We start from the raw sequence: 22,485 nt of genomic DNA, 5'->3' as shown, positions 1-22,485 counted from the left end.
TTCCTCCCGTCCTGTCCTTCAGTGGTCGGGGCTTCGACAGTATCCCCTTTTCTGCTATCTGTTGGTAAACTTCAGTGATCGATGCCGTAAGGGGGGTGTAGTTGGTGAACCTCCCAACTCGGGGGAACGGTTTGGATGGTTTGCTCGGACCGCCGTCCTTGGCGTGTTCCTTTGGTCTTTCTCTGGCTTCGAAGTGCCGGGATTGGTTGTAGGCGGGCTGCCGCTTATTGGCAGCCACGACCCGGCTGACTTCCTCGTCATTAATGTATTCTTTGGCCACGCACTGGATCTCTTGCATCGTCCAGACGGGCTTCGTGGTGAGGTGTTTCCTGAAATCCTCATTTGACAGCCCGTTCGTTAAGCACAAACTTGCCACCGAGTCCGTCAGACCGTCAATCTCCAAGCACTCGTCATTAAAACGGTCCAGGTACTTCCTGGTCGGCTCTCCGGGTCTCTGTGTCACCCCCAGCAAATTGATTGGGTGTTTGGCTTTGACAATCCTAGTTGTGAACTGAGCCAAGAAGGCGCGGCTGATGTCGGTAAATTGGGTCACCGAGCCTTGCGGGAGGTTGTTAAACCACCGTATTGCCGGGCCCGCTAAGGTGACCGGGAAAGCACGACATCTGACCTCGTCTCCCACCCCTTCTAGGTTCATCCTGGCCTCGAAGGCCGTCAAGTGTTCTAGGGGGTCTTGTGTTCCGTCATACTTCATGTCTGTCGGTTTGTCAAAATGTTTTGGTAATCGGACCTCGAGCACAGAGCGGTGGAAAGGGGTCGCTCCTATTATGACAGGTCCTCGGGCAGTTCTTCTCGACTCATTGTTCTCGCGGTGACGTTCCTCGTTGCCTCTGTTCGACGCGCGCCGCCTTTCGTGTCGGGCGTAGATAATGGGGTCGCGACTTCTTCTTCTGGGGCGTATCCGTTTCTCAGTGCTCTCCGACTCGCAATGGGGGCTCGGCGTGCGCCTCGAGCGGCTTCTTGAACGGGAACGGGTGGGACTCCGCTCTGGGGAGCGTTGGTCGCGCTCTCTTTCTGCTAGTCTGCGCTCTAAGTCTTGCATTCTGTGGCGTAGTTCTTGCATTATCCTGGCGTGGTTGTCACCCGTCCCCCCGAAGGGGCGTCTCTCGTGAGTCTGCGTCGCATCCCTCGTGGGCGACCGTTGCTGCTGCCGGGATTCCGTCGCGACGGCGCCTCCCCCGAGTATGGGAGGCGCTACCTCGGAACCAGTCCCAGTCTGGACCAGTACGAAATCCATGAACGTCTTCTCCCCACAGACGGCGCCAATGTTCGGTAGGTCGGGTACCGGACGGTTCGGGTTAGGATCCTGAGGTCAATGCTTCGGACGGTGGAGGAGCTCGTCTGGCCGTGGTTTCCTGGTTCCGGGTGAGCGAGGTCCTGAGCACTTCTGATGAGAAAAAGGGGGGTGCCACCTGCAAAGACACTCCGACGCCCTTGTCAGAATATGTGCAGGCGGAGAGGGAATGATGTGTGAATGTCACGTACCTTGGGGGGAGAGCCAGTCTCCCCTTATATACATGTCAGTAGTGGGCCCTTCCAGTGGGCAGGCCCACACTCTCGAGGGTGTTGTCACACGGCTGTGCACAAGCCGTACGGGACACGTGTTCGGGTCGGGTGGAGGGCGAACCATCGGGCCGGCGAGAACTCGGGTCGGATCGACCCGCGCGAGTTTTGGGCCAGGCCGTAACAACTACAAAACTGATTATCCATCTCACTTTGAGAAAATTACATTAAAATAGCTATTAGTCTTATTTATTAACATCTTCTTTAAACACTTCTATTTTATTTAAGAAATTATTACATACATATTCTTCCTTGTGAAAAAATACCTCACACAAAATTTCTTTCAATGAAAATAAAAAAGAAAACAACATAATTGTAATAATTTCACTAATCCAATAAAGCTACTGGTGCAAACAAATTAAACTCTAAACCGTCGCTGTTATACGAACGGTTGTTTAAAAACCCATAAAAGAACCACGTTTTGACACACCTCAAAGGATAGCACTCCACCAAGCACCACTAAATTCTACGATCTCCACCAAATGGAATTAGCTCAAAATCTTGACCCTTAAAATCAATTGAACTTTTCGAGAATCTCTCACGATATATAAAACTCTTTTGGATTTTTCCATGCTTCAGAGTCTCTATGAATAGCCCATGCATTTATATAAACTATAGTCTTAGCTGGAATTTCGTAGCCATATATAGTGCACTACTTCTCATTTGTTTCTTTTGGCATAAGTAATGGTCCTGGTAGGTATAATCTTAATGTTTCTTTTATCACAGATTTAACATAGTTACACTTTTGAATATCTTCTTTTAAGAAATCTTTTTGACCTCCAAAGTTTCTAACTTCTTCTTGAACTTTCTTCATTACTCTTAGATTTTTTATGAGCACGGTCATAGTTCAAATTGTTGTATTTGCAGTTGTATCTGTTGCTGCTATAAGTATGTCCAATAAAAAAAATAATAAAAAATAGCATATTTAAGTAAAAAAAAAAAATCTTTGGTATAAATTATATATAACTGAATTCATGGACCGTGGCCTCAATAGTTGCAAACGCAAAAATAGTTTGTTAAAAGCTAAAGAATATTAAGAATCAGATTGGATAAATAATTTAATTAAGTTATTTTAAAAAAATATATTAAAATTTATATTAAAAATAATTTATAAATAAATTATTTTGTATTTAATTTGTTAGTTATAAAAATATTTATTTAAAAAAAATTAATAAAAAAATTATAATAGAAGTTATTTTTTAATTTTTTTAAAAAATATTTTAAATAACTTTTTAAAAAATTATAAATTAATTTTAAAAAATGTACTAAATATTATTAATGCTATAACTTTTTATAGATTAAAAATTAAAAAAATCAATTATAAACCTGTCAACGGACCCTACTAAGTCGAAAGAGTGGAGCCAAAACAAGTATCATCAAGTTGTCCATCTTAATTTGAAATTTTATGAAAATGTTTTTTATTTATCTATCTATACTTCTTTGAAAATATAAATCCATCTAAGAAGATGAATATTGTGGATAAAAATAGAGAATGTCAGGTGATTAATATTTTTTTATATTTATTTTGTATTTGAATCAATTCTCTATTTTTTTAGCAATATACTGCCGTATGGTTGGTTAGAGTGATAAACACCACTTGTCTAAAAGTTTTAGGTCTAATCTAAAAACAAAAATAAAAAGAAAAACAATAATAATGACCAAGATATATTATCTCATTTAAAAAATTTTGTTAAATTAAATTAAAGAGTAATTACTTAAATCAGTTTCCAAAAATTTTAAAAGTAGATATTTTAGTTTTCAAAAAAAATTAATGTACAAAAATATCCTTAAAATTTTATTTTGATAGACAAATTAGTCTCCAATTTATTTTTCAGTCGACTAATTATCCAAATCACTCATCAACAATTTTAAAAGCAGACATTTTAGTCTCCAAAAAAAATTAATACACAGATCAGATCAATCTCCAATGTTTTTCTCTGTCAGACATAATAATTTTTCGTCTATTTTTCAACATAACTCACTAACAGAGAATGCAAATTTAACATACTTTTTTTTAACATGATTTTTGCACATATTATAAATAAAAAAATAATATGTATGTATATGTTAAGTTAGTCTAATTATATATGAAGTAGAAATTTAGTTAGTTTTTTTAGTTAATTGATAATTTAGTGATCAATTTGAGATTCAATAAGTAAAAAATAGAAGAATAACTTTGAGTATACTTAATTTCTAGCTATCACTCCAAATTAAATTATATTAAATATAAAAATATCAAATAATTTTAACATTGAAATTTTTGTAGAATAATCTCTAATAATTTTATTGAACAATATTATTATTATTATTGTTGTTGTTGAGTGACAATATATATATATATATATATATATATATATATATATACTTTTTATGCAAAAACTATTTTTATATTATAAATACATACATAAAATTTAATGAATAAATTAAATTTATTATTATTTTTATCCAAAAATATGTAAAAAAATTATGGTACAGTATTATTGTGTAATTAATAATACTTTTATTTTATTTTACTTTTTTATGGTGTAATTGATACTAATAAATGTCACTCAATGCACATTTGGTGATGATGATTGTATAAGCATATCTACTTAAAATTTTACATAATGCATACACATGAATATAATTAATGTTTAGACCACTTTTTAATGAAGACATATATATAGCTTAGAGTTAGAAAATATTCAACATAACAAAATAAAACATACAAAAAAACAAGACATGAAACTAAACAAATCACAATAATATGTTTTTAATTTAAGAGAATACAAAATTTAGTACATTTCTTTTTGTTGGATTCGAAATTGTGTATGTAGTGAGAATGGTTCAATATTTTTTTTTTAAAATACCATATTAGAAATTAAATAGGTTTAAATTAACCTTAAAAATTAATTTGATTATTATAATATCTACTAATAAGTACTTGAAGAATTTGATGAGTTATGTCGGAAAATAAATGGAAGATTATTATATCTGACAGAAAAAAAATATTAAAAATTGATCTATGTATTAATTTATTTGAAAACTAAAATATCTGCTTTTAAAAGTTTTGGAGACTAATTTGGACAATAATTACTCCACTAAAAAATAAATTATGGAATAATTGATTTGTTAGAGTAAAATTTTAAAAATATTTTTGTATATTAATTTTTTTTATTAAAAACTAAAATATCTACTTTTTAAATTTTGAGGGACAGATTTAGATAATAATTAACTTTAAATTAAATTAATACACGCACATCCTAACAACATGCTCAAATAACCATTGAAGACGGATTATATTCTCTCTTACAAATACATATGCAATCATCTATATAAAAACAAAATTAATGTAAAGGAAAAGAGGAAGAGTAAATACTGTTAAAACTGCTTTGATGTGATTATAAGTGAGGTCAAAAGAAAACGAACGTTGTTTCTTCAATTGAAGCAAGAGTGCAAGACATCAACAATATCCTCTCCTTCTAAAGTGTCTCTATTAAGATCTATGTGTTCATCAATAACTTGGTAGAACTCATCCAACTCCTTAAAAATTCTCTCAAGACGTGCATGAAGTCCTTTAAATCTATCAATCCAACCCAAGAAAGGTATACAATCCGAAACAAAGAGAGTAATCAACATGGCTTGGAACTCATTGAACAAACTATGGAACTTACTCCTTTCAACTCCTTCATCTTCATACCTTAGCTTCTCCCAAAGGCAATCCTACATATGATAGTGCTTGTTAGAGCCATTAACACCTCATTCAAATTTGTCACCTTTTTTTATGAAGCATGGCTCGATATTTTCTTGATCAATTGCTTGACCTCAAACTCTCTTATTGAGGAAAGGTTTGAGACACGCTTAGCACTAAGGAGATGAGAAACACATATTTTTCTAATCTCTCTCCAATAATCATTGTTTTGGGAAAAGAACATCTCCAATCCATTATAGGAAAGTTTTTGTTGAGCAATTATGTTTGGTCTTTCAGCAAATTCACGAACTTGGTTTTTCAATGCTTCTTTGGCCAATTTAAGGGATGAAATAACAATTGCTTTCCTTAGACCTAATTGAAGGGAGAATATAGGGCCATATTTCTTTGAGAGTTCAAATAGATGAAGATAAAGGGAAGTAGTATATAATTGCGAAGATTTCCAATTATTGGAAGCCCTCTAACCTGGTGGAAAGGCTTTGTTCTTGTTAAGTGTTCTTTGTTTTTGAAAAAAGAAGAAAAACAAGGGCAAGGGAAGAGTAAGGAATAGAAGATAAGTGGTGACATTATTTTAGCCCGTGACTAATTAGGGTTATTATGAAAAGTTTTTGATGATGTTTTCTTACTTAATTGTTTAATTTAGTATATGTTTGTTCAGAAGCATGAATGCATGTCGAAAAGTTTTAAATGTTGGATTAAATTTGTTTGGATATTTTTTTAATATATTTTTATATTAAATATCCGTTTACTTGAAGCAATATTTTGTAGATTTTGTTTTAATTTTTATTATTGAGAATTGAATACAAAATTTATTTTTTTAACTATTTTTCTTTTACTTTTTTTATTTTTTCTATATGTATGATCATTTTTATTTTATTTCATAAATATCTTTTTTCATCTTTTTTGTTTTTTAACTTCATTTTATTTCAACTTTTTTTTGTGACTTCTCTATCTGAGTAATGTTTCTTTGTGACTTCTATTTTATAATACCAATGTCATCTTGATTTGTTTTTACTTTTTTCACGCACTTATTTTTCTCATCTTCAATAATCAAGGTAAATCTCTTTCCTTTATCATAATTTTGCTTATTAAATTATTTTTGTTTAAAAAAAATCAGTTTCTATTTTAAAATTAGTCAAATACTGGTTCCTTCCAAAGTAAAAATTAAAAAAAGGTTTTATTGTGTATCACTCATTAAAAAAAATATGCATTTGAGTTTAGATGAAATATATATTATGATAAACTTCAAGAAAAATATGTATTTGAACTCAAATAAAATTAATTGATATATTTCGGATTATTCTAAAGGCTTGTCTTAACCGTACCCATTGCTTGAACCTTTTTGCTAAGTATTGATAAGTAGATTTAACATGCCAATCTATAAATTTTGATATGTATTGAAATGTCTTCACAAGTTTAACAATGTCATTTCTTTTTGTTAGGAATATGATCAATTTATCCACTATATCATACATACTTTGAAAAGAAATAATAGTAGCACACATACACATAATTAGAATATCCAGAGCATTAAAATTTCATTATATTATACTATTTTTAATTTCAATATATTATACTATTTTTAATTTAATTTAATTTAATTGGCCTTCCTAATCTTTTATAAGTATAATGATTGTATACTTATTTATTTAACTGATTGTAGTGTAATGAGTTTAGTTTTTTTATTCTTGTAAGTAGAATAATATTCATATGTTGTAGTGCACTTCTATATTTTATGCATTTTATTGTTATTTTTGTTTCATTTTATAAATTTGGTTGCTTTTATTATTATAGTTTATAATAATTAGATCTTATCAATTATGTGTTTATATATCTAATATTGTGTGTTGTATGGCCCTCAATTTTTAAAAGTTATTAATAAATTATTTATGATGTATTATATTTATTTAAGACTATATTGTAGAGATTTTTATATAAAAGTTGAGGAAACTCTTATTTATTATTTAGAGTTCTTATAATTGAAAAATAATTAGTATTCTATATGTCTTAATTTTAATATATAATTTTTTAATCTTATTTTATAAATAAAGGAGAATTAATTTACTTATCTCCAATTTTTACTAAATTGGTATTTAACTGAAAATTATTTAAAGATTATTAATTAGAATGTATTCTTAAAAATAGATACTTTATATTTAATTTAATTTTTATTATTGTCCTATTTTTTATTTACTTCATAAAATTACACTACTATCTCTATTGTTAATAAAAATATCTAAGCTAAAACCCTAACCTAATCCTAATTTTATTTAAATCTAATTTTCTACCCTAACCCTCTAACACACTAACACACAAACAACAACCACATCCCTCACTCACTCACGCACGGTCACACACTCACACTCAATACACACAAAAAGAAACCTAACACAACAACTGGGAAAGAAATAAAAGAAACACTACAAGAAAATGGAACATTTGTAACAAAAAATTTGTATCAAATTTAAAATTGTTACAAAAAAATAGTATTTTGTAATAATAATATGTGATTGCTACAAAAGAATAATGTTTTGTAACAACATTACAAGTTGTTGCAAAACATGATAACATTTTGTAACAACCTGTTTTATTTTGTTACAAATTATGTTAGTTTTTGTAATGAGATGGTGTTTTGTATTATAATATTTTGTAACAAAAAAAGACAAGTTGCAAAAATTCAAAATATTTTGTAACAAATTTTGTTTTTTGTTTCAAAAACTCCAATTGTTTTGTAACAAAAAATTAATTTGTCACAAAATTTAATATTGTTTGTAACAAGTTAATTATTTGTCACAAAATATAAATATATTTTATAACAATTTTGTTTTTCAAAATGTTAAACACTTTAAGAGTAAAAAAAATTATGTATATATTTTTTTCAAAATAATTTTATTTTGTAACATCCTGCATTTTTGAAAATCTAAATATAAATAAATTGTGATTTTAATTTATTAAGTTTAAACTTTATAATTTTAGAAATTATTTTATTAGAAATAATTAAATAGATTCGGAGATAATTTTATTATAAATCAATTAAGATTCTTAAGTAATTTTATTATAATTGAATATTTTGTATAATTTTAGTAATTTAAAAATAAAAAAGAATTGTATAACTTAATTTAAATAACTTTTATCATGAAAAAGTTATCACTTATTATTAACTTAAACTTCTTATTTTATAAACTAATCTATTAAGAGTAATTAAATTAGTTTTATTAATATTTGGAGTTTAATTAATTAATATTTTTGTGCAAATTTTATAATTGGTTATTTGAAATTAAAATTCAATAATAAAAGTATTATACAATCTAATTTAAAAAATTTTATAATTGGTTATTCTTATGCAAATTTTATAATTGGTTATTTTTATAAAATTATTATATTACTCGTATATATTTTATCCTAATTCTAGAATTACCAAATAAAATTCTAATTTCACTAAATTCCTAAATTTATACCCTAAATCCCTAAATTAAAACACAATGCACACACATACTTTCAGAAAGGAAGGGAAAAAATGGAGAAGGAAGGAAAGGGAGTTCTCGAGAGAACTAGAGAAACAGAGGATGAGAGATTGAGGGGAAACGGGACGCAGAGGGAAGAGGAGAAGAGGGAGATGGTGCCGGTGGGTATCCTTGCCACCGTCACCGTCATTATCGCACGAGAGAAAGAGAGCCCACGTTCGAGAGAGAAAAGGAGATGCTGTCCGCGCTGCTGCCTCCATCGCGACCGATCCACGGCCGCTACTGCTAGGGTTCGTTGCCGCCACCTCTGCCAATGCCGACAAGCCCGAAGAGAGAGATAGGAGTTCGCAGAGATGTGACGGGGAAGATAGGAGATCGTATCGCTGCTACCGTTGCTAGAGACGGAGGTACCCATCGATCTACACGCCGTGGTTGCCATCGAAAATCACTGCTGAAGCCACAATGCCATGGTGGTTGCTACTGGAGCTATACGCTACTGCCGTTGGGGCTAGTGATGGAGGTGTTGTTGCAGACTCTATTTCAGTTTAGGTCCTTCACTCCTTTAACTTGTTCTACTTCCACTTTTACTTTATGGTAATCTTATTTCTGCTACCTTGTCTCCATTCTATTCTTTGTCAGTTACCAAAATTTCAAATTATTATTGTTGCTATCGGAGAGGGCTGTCAGGGTTACCATTCTAGTTCTAATGTCACTGCCACTACTACTGCTAGGAGAGTGAAGAGTCATCGGAAATCCTACTGCTGTTGTCGAGTTCATTATTAAGGCGACATCGAGGTAGGGAGTTCAAATTAAATGACTTTAATTTTAGAATGCCCATAAAGTTTATTGAATGACTGCAAATAGGTTTAATTTTTATGAGTAATTGATTGGTTATGTGGATATTGAATTGTGGCTGGAAATGTGATTGAGCTTGTGGTTTTTGTGAAATTGATTGATTGCGTGCGAATTATGAATTGTTGATGAGTGATTGAATATTGAATCTTGATGGATTGTATTGGTTGATTACTATTGGGCTGGTTATTAAATATGTTTTGAAATTAATTTTGAGAAATATTGAAAGTTAAACTTGAAATGCTAAACTTTATGTTGAAAATCAGAATTTTGAAATGAAACGGCAACTTTGAAAGTGCACCAGCAATTTAATAGAGATTGGAATAGTATGAGACTAAAAGATAAGCAAACTACAACAAGTATATTTATTAATATTCAATTTTGAAGATGTCGTATTAACTAGAGAGTTAGTTATGATTTTTCAAAGTTGAATAGTAAAATCTGATTTTCTGCATTACTTTCAAACGGAGTTAGAAACTTTGAAAAGCTATAACTAATTATGTAATGATCAGAATTGTATGAGGCCAAGTCTGGATTAACCTTGGGAATATAAGGAACTAAACTGAAAAATTTGAGACCTTTTTGTTAAATATACAATTTATGGAGAATTTTTAAAGTTAGGTTGTTAAATCTGTCCTGCAGCAAAAAAGGTCAAACAGGGCAGCAAATTTTTTGTCTTGCTGCGACTTCTACGAGCTGAGTTTTGGAGTGAAACTAATTTTGTTATAAAATTTGATTAACTTAATTTATTGCTCTAAAACTTCAGAATTTTAGGAGTTAAGGATTGGGAGTTGTGAATTTTTGAATATTGGTGGTCAAAGCTGGAAAGAAACAGATTTCAGCAAGCTATGCATCAATTTCCAATGCTTGTAACTCTTAGAATTGAATAGCAATTGGGTTACAACCAAGACACACTTATTTCTGGATGAGCTAGAAATTTCCAAACCAAAATTTAGCTTAATTAGAGTTTTGTAATAAAAGTTATTCAAATTGAAAGGTACTAAGCTTGTTGGCTTCTAAAAGAGATTCTGACTCATTTTTACTTAACTTCCAGGTTATGTAACTTCTTCATTAAAAATGGTATTAACTCAGAACTAATTGAAAAAGAACTCTGGATGAGTGAAGTTGAACCATATTAATTTTTAAGGTCATTGGATTTAACTTGGATTTTATACTGAATTTTGAATATCACATGTTGTTGCTGTTTTCTGGTTTTACGCACTACAGAGCAGTCACGGTTTTTTCTCTATTTCTAAGGCTAGAGAAATCAGAAAATTATGATCTTTGGTTTGTTAAAAATCTTATTTCAAGATGAATATCTGGACATAAAGTATGCGCAATTCTGAGTTTATTTGCTATATTAAAAACAGAAAAGAAGATAGAGTGTTAAGAATATCTTAGTAACAGTTATGAGTTCATAAAATTAAAGATTAACCTTAGCGTTATATGACTGATTCAATGTTAGAATTTGTTTGATTTTGAACTGATTTGATACTGGAAAGGTTGAAAAGAGTTTGGTAAATTGTTTGGTTGGGACCCGTAAGGGTGGTTAAGTCTTATTTTCAGAAGAGATCATGTCCGAATTTTTATAAAAGTATAAGGATCTATTTATAACATTTTACTTGTGTCATGGTTGAGAAATGACAAATGTTCTATTATTTGGTTTGATAAATTTGGTTGTGTATTGGTTGAGAAATAAGTTGTGAATTGGTTGTTTTTGTTGGAACCGTAGACGGTGGAAATATCCAAGTTTTAGGGGAGGTTCTGCCAAAATTTTTCTAAATATTTTGGATAAAATTTAATAGAAAAAATTGTAGTTAGTGTTATATCTTGTTTCTAATTTTTTGTTTCGATTTTGATGAGTTTGGAAAACTCTTGATTAATATTTGTGATGACTAAATATTATTTAAAATAATTAACTGCAAAAATTAATAATCTGATTTGATTAAATAATTTTTGTTGCAGGTTTTAATATTGGGCCGAAAAATGAGTTTCTGGCTTAAGCCCAATAACCAGCCTTGTTGCATGTTTTTATACTAAGTGGCTGAAATTTATATTGATGGGCCAAACTCAATAATATTATAACCAAGCCCATATTTATTTTTTATGAGAACCTTCTATGCTTGATCCGAAACAAATCTCATCAAGAAAGCAAATGTTAACCAAATGGGCCAGTTTTAAATTCAATGCTACAAGCCCAAATTTTATTTGTGATGCATGGTTCCAAACTTGGTCCGAAACCAAGGAAAAAATGAAAGCAAAGTGCTTCCAACGGAACCAAGCCTTTAACCATGTGATGGATTTCAAAATCTATTACATTGTTAATTAAATGCATGGGGAACATGAGAGAGAAAAGTTCAGCTGAATTGATTGATGGGTGTAATGACTACACGCCACTCTAAGCTAGGGAAGTAAAAGCAACTTTCACCAACTAATTGGTTTATTACATTTGAATTGCTTTTGTTTCAAGCTGTTTATTTTCTTTCATCTCTCTCTTCTTTTCGGTCAATATCCAGAAAATAAAGGAAGCCATGGAAGCTACATGGAGCTACCAAAATGAAGTTGCATGCATCAAGACCATCAAGCTAATGATGGCAAGAAAACATACTAAAATAAAAATGAGCTGTGGCTGAGATATTCACTATATTTGGTTAGATTTGGTGATGTATCTTGAGCCTTTCATGCTCAAAAATGGACGAAGAAGATCTCGGCCAGCAAGGGAGATTCTTGAAGCATGGCTTGTCTTTGATTCTGCTCAACCACCACAGGAAGTAGCTAGAGTGGCGAAGTGATGGTTGAAGGCAGAGATTGAAGCAGATGAAGTCATCATCATCATGAAGCATCAAGGGCCAGAAATCCATCTTGGAGAGCAAGCCAAGGATGGAGAGCTCGGATTGATGAAGAGTGATGATCAAGAAAGGACTAGAGGTAATTGCATGTTGGTTATTGCATGGTTATCTCTTCTCTCTCTATGTGACCGAACCGGTTTGTTGAAGGAGGAAGAAGTTAGTTCGGTTTTGGCTTCAATAAGTGGAGGCTCCCCTCTTCTATAATAAGGGTGGACAGCCACTGTTTGAAGCAAGGAGAAAATTTGAGAGTGCAAGGCACAGTGTTCTCAGAGCTACCTGAGCTAACAGTTTTCTCTTCTCCTTCAATGTATTTTGTTTTGTATTTTTCTGTTTAATTTTGTCATGTCTTGAGTCTCATGGAAAAAAGGCAAACAGTGAGGTTTGTAATGAAAAAGCCATAGAGCGGAAAAAGGCAGAGAGTGTAAAATTAAAAGAAAAAGCCATAGATGTCTTAGAGTTCCTTTGTTCATCTATGTTGTGTTTCATGATTCTGTGGGAATCCCCTTGTAAGTTGGGTTAGCACTTTACAAGTTGTAATCAGATTGATTATAGTGAAATTCCATCATGTTTGTGATGGAGAGTGGATGTAGGCTGCACTGCTTTTAGCAGCTGAACCAGGATATATCTGGGTGTAATCTTCTTTCTCTCCATTTCTGTTTTCTACTGCACAGGAGCAAAAACTAAAATGTCTCGTGCCAAGTGACGAGACAAAACAAAAAGTATCGTGGCAAGTGACGAGCAAAAACAAAAAGGTCTCATATCCAGAGACGAGCCAAAACTAAAAAGTCACCTCTGAGTTCAGCAAGTATTAAGCAACAAAAAAGGGGGCTAAGATTCAACCCCCCTTCTCTTAGTCACTGAAACCATCAGATTTTTTTTATTTACAGGAGTGCTGAAATGGTGACCACATGCTACCTTGAGGGCTCAAGAATATTTTGATTCATAGAGACACTAATCTATGTTAGAACTTTTAACTTTTGGTTGAATTTATGCAAGACATATAACTTGTAAAACTAATCAATGTACTCACTAAGATTCTTTTGTTTTAAAACAATTTTACCTAAATGAGCCATGTTTGAATTATGTATGTTTTTGCATATTATATAAATGTAGACTTGCTTATTAAAATAGTTAATAGATTAGTTAATTTAAAAAATAATTTAGTAAATTATGCATGCAATTTGTATTAAAAAAAATAGTTACAAATAATTATTTTGCTTTTGTAACTAAAGAAAAAAAACGTTACAAAATCAAGTTACATTTTGTAACAAAATTTTATGATAGGAAAAAATAGATTGTCACCAAAAATACCTTGAAGATAAAAATTTGTTACCACTTTTGTAACAACTTCTGGTTTTTTGTATCAGAAAAATTTGTTACAAAATATCACTTTGAATTGTAACAGTTCCATTTTTTGTTACAAAAACTTTTTGTAACGGGACATACTGCAACATCCCCTTTTTTTGTTACAAAATCCTTTTGTTTCAAAATTTCAATTTTTTGTAACAATTTTTTTTGTTACAAATATTACTTTTTCTTGTAGTGAAAGAAAGGGGAAGAAGGGAAGCACGAAGAGGGAGAAAGGGGAGAGAGAAGAAAGGAGATCCGAGGATGAGGGGAGAGGACTGCGCTGCTGTCGCCGCCAGAACCACGAGGAGAGGGAGTCGCGCCGTCAGCCGCGTTGTTACTGTCGTCGCTGATTTTCACCATGCCTCGTCACCACCGCTGCGCCGCGCTCCACACCGTCACCGCTACTGTTCTGTCACGGGAGAACAACGCGCGAAGGAGAGAGAGAAGGATCCGAGGCTGAGCTGAGGTCCAACCGCCGTGCCCTGTCGCTGTTCACGTCGCCTTCGTTGGAACCGCCGCCGTCGCTGCCAGCTTCCATCTCCATCGAGGCTGATTATGGATGAGAGGGGACGAAGCTGCCTCTGCCTCCAGAGAACGCACTGCCGGTAGGATTTTGGGTTTGCCCTTCGTTTCTTTTGAGATTCTAGAAGCTTTATTGTCGTTGCATGTTAATTTTAGTTGCCATTGCCGGAGTTCAGTAGCCGCTGCTGCTTGAGGTGGTTGCCGGGGCTGCCGCCGAACCGGTTTAGAGACCCCGCTGCTTCGTTTTGTCATTTCAGTAAGTATTTACGTTTCAAAAACCCCTGCGTTAGTGTTCGGTTATGTTTGGTTAAAGACTTTGAGGTTTGGTAACGTAGGTTTGAGTTTTGACATTGCGTGTCGCGTAGATGTTGCTGTAGCTACTGCGCCGTTCCTTTTATCCCAGTAAGTGTCTCTATCTCGGAATCCTCGCCATTAGTTTTCCATTATGTGTTTTAAGATTTTCTGTGATATTAATGTTTTAGGAATTAGAAACCGAGGCCGCATGTCGCGTTTGAGGCTGTTCTGCTTTTGAGAAAGCAAGCGGAGCTGAGGTTTCAGTTGCCATTGATTTCGGGTCGAGAGGAAAGGAATTCCTTGAGGCATTTGGATTGTGGTTTGAACATGTCGAGGTAGGGACTTTTTCAAAGAACTTAATTTTATAACTTGGAATTGCTATAAATGGATATTAATGTGATAAATGTACTTCTAGTGATTGTGTAAGTCTTATGTATTTGTTGGGCTATTTTTGGATGAATGTGATTGTTGTTTGACTGCATTGCAGTTTGGTTTTGTTGAATGGGCGATTGCTGAATTATTTCTTTAAAGTTTTGGAAACGAGTTTGGTTCATTGAAAATGATTTGAGTCTGAAGTTGTTTCTTGAAATATAAATTTTCAGAATTAAACTGATTTGGATTTGAGCCGTGGAAAGGGCTACATAATGGTTTGGTTGGGACTCGAAAAGGGTAACAAAGTCCAAGTTTTAAGGGAGATGCTACCGAATTTTTATGAAATTTAAGATTTTGTTTTAAGAATGTGATTTAGAAAAGGAATGTATTTGAGAGGTTCTATTATTTGGTTCTTGATTTATTAAGAAATAGATTTTTTTCGAGTTTAATCTGTTTACGAAAAGTTTATGTTTTAAGATTGATTTAAATAAGAAAGAACCTATGCTTTGAAGTTTGATTAAAGAAGTACTTTTGGAAGAGTTTTAGTGGATTTTAAAAGAAGTTGAACTTTGATTAATTAAGTTCGTTTTGCTTCTCAAGTATTCTTTAAATTTCGACTTAGCAAGACTAAACAATAATTCCGAGCTTTAGAAAGGTTTCCGATTTACGAACGAAATGAAATTGGTTTTTAGGCGCAAATAAGTTGGTTTTGAAAGTGGCTCGGAACTTTTGGCTTACATGCCTTGGTTTTGATTTTAAGTCTCCATTTAAATTGATTTCAATTTAAGTAACTATGATTTCAAGGATTTCTACTAGAAATAGGACATTTTCAGACAAAAATTTCAGACGAAATTTATTCTGTCTGAATGACTTTTTAATTTCAGACACATTTAAGACAAATGTTGAACAACTTTTAGTGGAGGTTTTGGAAAAATATATTCTGTCCTAAATTTGTCTAAATTTTGTCTCAAATTTTGGTGCCAAAATTTTTATACAAATTAGCAACACATTTTAAACAAAAATTATAATTCGTCTGTATTCCATCTGAATATGCACAATAACTTCAGACGGATTTGGGACGCATTTTAAAAAATGTTAATTTTATCTCAAATTTGTCTATAATTAGTCTTAAATGTTTATACTATAACTAATCATTTGAATTAGTCAAATTTTTTTTTTCACAAATTTAGAACGAAAATAACATTATTTATAAATTCTGTATGAAAGTGCATCAGTTTTCAAACGGATTTTATATGTTTATTGAGAAATTATAACATTTAGTATGAAAATAAAGTTTATATTTTAATTTTGTCTATAATTTAATTGAAGAATGGGTTGTTCATAACTTTGTCATATGCATCTCATTGATTTAATCTAACATTATTCGCAGAAAAACAAGTTTTTATTCTAATTCTTTTTAATTAATTTGCTTATAGACAATTTTTTTTTAAAAAAAATATCTGCAAAAATTCACTCTTTCTTTTTATTTATATTCTATTTTATTTAAATAAAATTGTGTCTCTTAATATTACTTTATCTATTCTTTCGTTACCAAGTGAATCTTAATGATTAAATTGGATAGAAAAATAAAATTAGCAGTAAAACAATAAGTCTCAATTTTTTATAAATAGTAATGTGATTCTTGTTTGTTCAAAAGAATAATCTACTGCGATCCATACCGTAAGATTTTATATATATATGTAAGTATAATTTTATATATTAATTTATCTATTGATTAAATAATTGTGTCACACATGTAGAAATTATATAAATATCTTAAAAAATTTGGAGAAAAATTTATTTGTGATCTTAATTGAAACCTATCGACATATATCACTTAAAAAAACGTTTAATTTATGCTCAATTGAACACCTTTTATATATATATATATATATATATATATATATAGTCTATATCATGCTTGTTTAAACAATTATAAATATCTTTTTTTAAAATATATTATAAATATATTTAGTTAACAGTAATATTAAATTTGATTTTATTAAATATTTATCTTTTAAAATTATTATATAATGAAAATTTAAAAATACAACTTAATTTAAATAATTTAAAATTAAATTTTAGATCTGACTTTGTTAAATATTTGTTTTTTAAGTACCAATATTCTAGAACTTATTTTTTAGGTACCAATATTATAATCTTATTTTTTTAATTTATTAATAAAAATTAGATATAGTTTAATTTTAAAATTTTTATATATGTAGTTGTTTTAAAATCAGATCTTTACTCGCGCCAAAAAGCCAAATTTTAAAAACCAAACTCAATTCCAAAACCGCTCTTTTGGTTTTAGTTTTTATCTCCTCCTCAAAAACTGCCCTACCTCACAGTTCACAGAGAGCCGCTCCTCACTCACTCACGCTGCTCTCCTACCTGTGGCTGTCGTCAATCTTCTTGGTCGCACTCCAGCCAGCCTCCGACCTCGCAACTCAAGCAATCTCCACCCTCTCTCGTGCTTTGTGCTCGCAGGTTCGTTGGTTCAGGCTTCATCGTTCTCTACTATTTCCTCCTCAAGGAGTTCCGCAAGTTCTCCTTCAAACTCGTCTTCTACCTCGCCCTCTCTGTACTATCTCTCTCTCCAGATCCAAAATGCTGCATTTCTCTACCGAATGTTCTTGCTCTCTACGCATCGTATTTTGAATTCTTGAACATTGTGTCAGATTCTTGAATTTTATAATTTAAATTTAAGCGCCAAAAATAAAATGGTGTGATTGAATGAGCTTTGGCTTTTCAAATAGAATTTGTGTATGGCTGCTGCTGTTTCCGCTTGCTGGATTTGATTTCAAACTTTGTAGTTGTTGTTTAAAGTAATTTAAATCCGTTTGAGTATTTGTATTCTTTTACCTGATTGCTCAATTTGATTTCAGAACGAATGAATGTGAAACTGTTTGGATTCTTTAATGGTTTGTTATGGTTAAAGGAATTTTGCTTAATTTGGAATAGGTTAGGATTTTAATGCTCATGAACCTTAGCTCTAATGACAGAACGTTATTTTGGTTATGGCTTGAATATCTTCAAAAAAAATTCCTTAAATATCTTTAATATGTTTAAAAATATAATTTATTCCCAGTGAGCTAATCATCATCACAATAAGCTTCTTCATGCAATACAGGTGTTGTTAAATTAACTCTTGTAGTGTTACCTTTAGTAGATGAACTCTGTTTGGCAGTTAGAAAACTAATTCAGGCAACTAACTCTTGTATTCTTTCTAGACTTGTTTCCCATAGCCGTGTAAGTTGCAACTTTAGTTTGTATTTTGTGCTGCTAATGTGGCCATTTCGCAATAATTAATCATAAGGTACTATGTTAAAATAATTAGTTTATGCATTTGTTTGCTTTGTTTCTTTTTTCAAGGCATACACTATCTTAGTAGAGTTCTCTTCTATGAATGTTTATTTTGTTAATTTATTTTAATAATTGCAGGATATGCTTTGCAGAAAAGACTATTGAAAAGATCAAAGACGTCAGTTAAAAATTCAACAAAAAAAAATTAGTTTTACTGAAAAAACATTTCATGTTTTATATGAAAAGTTGACTTCCCCACTTTTTTCAACCTTGTTTATTCCTGCGAAAGATGAGCTTGGGACAGCCTTTAATGATGATGAGGACGATAACATGAGTGATTATATATTTTTTCTGATTTAGATTAAGAAATTTTTAGGTAAATTAGTTAATACATTTTGTAAACCCCGCTAAAATCGGTAAATAATTAGTCAATAAATTAATTTTTAAATAGAAAATTTAAAAATGCAAATCTAACATCAAAATAGGATAGAGCTCTTTAAAACAAGAATTTTGATAACAATTTCAAAAATTTTAGCCCAAAATTGAACTGAATGGACCGAACTGGTTGAACCGGGGTCCAAACCGAAAACGTGGGTCCAACCGGACCCATAACTTAAAAGAAGCAGCAGCTTCTTCTTCCCCATTACATGCACACGACGCCAAACAGAAAAGGGAGGAGAAGGAGCTTCCCTAACCCTCATCAAATCTTCTCACTACCATAACTTCTCCGTTCGAGCTCCGATCGCCGCACCGTTCGCGGCCACGCGTCTAGTGCGTCGAGATCTACATTTCTATCAAATCAATTTCACCAGTAAGCTCCATTTTTGTTCCAGAATCTTTATCCCCTTTCTATTCTTGAAATTGAAACCTTATAGTGAGATTTTGCCAATTTTGATGTTTCAGGTTCGATTTAGCTTGCGGAGCTTACTGGGTTTGAGTTGCTACGCGTGTGGGAGCGGTAAGGTTTTCCTAAACTTTAATTTAATTTTAATTTCATTAGGTAAAATCTTATTTGGAACATATATGTGTATTAGGTGAGAATTAAGTCCATATATATATATGCATTAGAAGTAAAAAGTGAGTATTTGGAGACTTATCGGTGATTGAGGCTTAGATTGTGGTTGGTTTCTTTGAGCTTGGGGGCTGTGTTCTTGCTTGTGAAGCTGCCTTGGATTGAATAAAGTTATCTGCCAAGGTATGGTTTAGGTTTCGCGCGTTTAACATTTAAGGTGTTGTGAAAACTTAGGCTAGAAAATTATAGGTTAAGTTGAAATGGTTAAATGCATTAAATGATTAGCTTTGTGAAGATGTTGGATAAATTCATGGTTATACTTGTATTGGAATTTATGAGTATGAGTGTTGAATATGTGTGATTGTAATTTATTAATGTTGGGTTGATGATGATGTTGATATGAGTTAAATGAACTTGCTGGTTATGGCTTGTTTAATTAGTGAAGGTGAATTATGATTTGGTATTAATGGGAGAAGGTAATGGACTAATGAATTTTAATATGAAAGTTATGGTTGGAAAGGGAGGATTCTTTAAATAATGTATGGGTTTGATGATTTGGTGTGGATATTAATGTGCTAGTGGATAGGATTAATAACATAGAACTTAATATATGATGGAGGTGCAGGTTTTGATGGTAAGGAACATGAATCGGTGAAAATGGGATTTGGTTATAAATTGGTAAAAAGTGAATTTTGGTGAAATTTGGAAGTCCATAACTTACTCCTCAAATTTTGGATGGAATTGTTGTTTGTTTCAAATAAAAGATGGTTTTATAAGTTTTTGAACGATATCAATTTTGTGAAAAACAGAATTTTGTAGAGAAAGTTATAGACGACGGAAGTTTGGTATAAAAACTGTACTTTCAGGATAACAAAATCTGGTTTGTAGCAGCTTTCTGGGCATTTTGCCAATTTTAGGAAAACGTCCATCCACGCATACGCGTGGCGTGGCATTTTAACGACGCATGCGCGAGAAGCCATGCGTGCGCGTGAGAGGCTAATGCGCATGATCACGCGTACGATTGACTCACGCGTACGCGTGACTTGCTGTTCGCTCCATGCGTACGTGTGACCCACGCGTACACGTGGCCCCTGTTTGCTACAAAAGTGGATTTTAACATTTTAAATCAGATTTCTCACTTCTAAACTTCCATTTTCTTCCTTTTTGACTTAAGGTATGGTACTAAGACCAGTAGCTAGTTGAAACTAGGAAAATAAGATAACTTGGGGGGTGAAGCTAGAGGTAAAATGATGAGTTATATGAAAGAGATGAGAATGTAAATGAAGTATAATGCCATGACTTGATGGATGATTAAATAATAATTATAAATATGAAATGGCTTATGAATGATATCTGAGATACGAGTTTCTCTGGATAACAGAACCGTGGCTCGCCACCACGTGTTCCAGGTTGAATCTCGATACTCTGTTGACCCTACGTTGTAAGGGTGACCGGGCACGTATAAATTTCTGGGTATGGATACCCCCATTGAGTGATTTATGAATGAATGTTTGAATGATGCATGAATGTGAAATCTATGCATAGACTCATGGGGATGCGCGACGGGGGACAGTCTAAGGTTTTCGGACTTGTCGGGTTGGCTGGATAACCGACAGATGAGCCTCATCACCCATAGAACATGCATGCATCATGTGCCTTTGTGTGTTTTGATTGCTATGCATTTTCTGGGTTTGCCTAATTGAATATATACCTCCTGTTACTTGTTATACTTGCTTCTTGCACTATCTGCTTATTACTTGTGCGTGAACTTGTTTGGTTGCTTGTTTTCGCTGAATTAAGGAAGACAGAAGGATGGAGGAAAGGATAAAATGGCTTGGTGTTATGTTAGGTTTAGAATTGAGTAAGTTAGGCAGGTTTAGATTACCCACCCCTATTATGGCTTCTATTTAGTATTTAAGTTTTACAATTGTACGACAGAGTTCTAGGATTGCCTCTGGCATTCCCAAGACCTTATTTATTATACGCGTGGCACCTTTACATGCTGAGAACCTCTGGTTCTCATCCCATACTGTGTTGTTTTCAGATGCAGGTCGAGAGGCTCCTTGTTAGGCGTCTGGATCTTGAAGCGAAGTAGTCCCTGGGTTATTTTGGGCTTTATAATTGTATATATTTATGTACCTATGTACTTAGCTTGCTCTCCAAAAATTTTGTTTATTTTGTTCCTCCTAGAGGTTAAAGGAGAGCTAGGACCTTATTTTGAGTTTTAAGTACTTTGGGATATCTATATGTGTATGTATATATATTCTCCGGCCAGCCTTAGCTTCGCAGGCTGAGTCAGGAGCTAGTTATGCTGTTTCCTTGGCTTTCCTTTACTTTCTTGCTTATCTTTATCATTTTCCTATTAGGTTTCTTAGTACGCAAGTAATCCTATTCCTTGAGCGTTGCGCTTTTTATTTCACAAATTTTGTTTTATCCATTTTTCAAGGCTCCTAGTTATTATATTCTTTCTACTATTATATGTATGTATTTTATTTTTAGAGGTCGTAGCGCCTCGCCACCTCTGTTTTACATCCTAGGGGTAAAGCTCTGTGTGGTAGGGTGTTACACATTTTAATTTATTCATTATTTGTGACCTTTCTAAAGGCTTTCTTCTTTGTTTTAGTTTAATTACTTTTTTTCTTATTTTAGTTTGATTATATTTATGGATAAAAGTATTTTAATAATAATTTTTTTAAGTCTTTTATTGTAATTAACTTTTTTATGATTTTATTATTTATTTATAATTTCAATGATGTAATATGAAAATTTTGTTTATTATAATGGTCTTAATATAAGAAACAGATAGTATACAATTTATTTTCTAAAATATTTATATATTAAATAACAAATTATTTTGTATAAAAATTGTTTAAAATATTTTATTAAATTTGTAGAAATTTTGTGCGAAAATAGTTTTTTATTTTGTTTGAGATTTGTTTAAAATACGTAAATTATATTAAATTAAATTTATTTAAAATTTAATTGAAAAGAAATATTTGATTTATTTAAAATTTGTTCGAAAAAATATGTTATATTTGACTAAAATTGTTAGAAATTTGTCTGAAAAGAAATACATTTTTGTTTGAAATTTGTTTGAAATACATTGTCTTTATATTGGCTAATCTGTCTGAAATTTGTCTAAAATACATCATAATAGTTAGAAATTTAGTAGATAATTAGCTATTCAAAATTTGTCAC

General features: G+C 32.2%; 1 long non-coding RNA gene and 1 pseudogene across 1 annotated transcript; one reads left to right on the top strand and one right to left on the bottom strand.

The window, feature by feature from the left end:
* Window positions 1-2,040: 2,040 nt before the first annotated feature.
* Window positions 2,041-14,328, bottom strand: LOC112730527 (cytochrome P450 83B1-like; annotated as a pseudogene).
* Window positions 14,329-18,913: 4,585 nt separating this feature from the next.
* Window positions 18,914-21,620, top strand: LOC112728200 (uncharacterized). Its single transcript, XR_003166195.2, has 3 exons — window positions 18,914-19,086; window positions 19,179-19,233; window positions 21,332-21,620. It is a non-coding gene; the product is annotated as an uncharacterized lncRNA (long non-coding RNA).
* Window positions 21,621-22,485: the final 865 nt, after the last annotated feature.

This window comes from Arachis hypogaea, chromosome 12 (genome assembly GCF_003086295.3).
Source record: "Arachis hypogaea cultivar Tifrunner chromosome 12, arahy.Tifrunner.gnm2.J5K5, whole genome shotgun sequence".
Taxonomy (NCBI): domain Eukaryota; kingdom Viridiplantae; phylum Streptophyta; class Magnoliopsida; order Fabales; family Fabaceae; genus Arachis; species Arachis hypogaea.
This window is presented reverse-complemented; position numbering and strand designations above follow the sequence as displayed.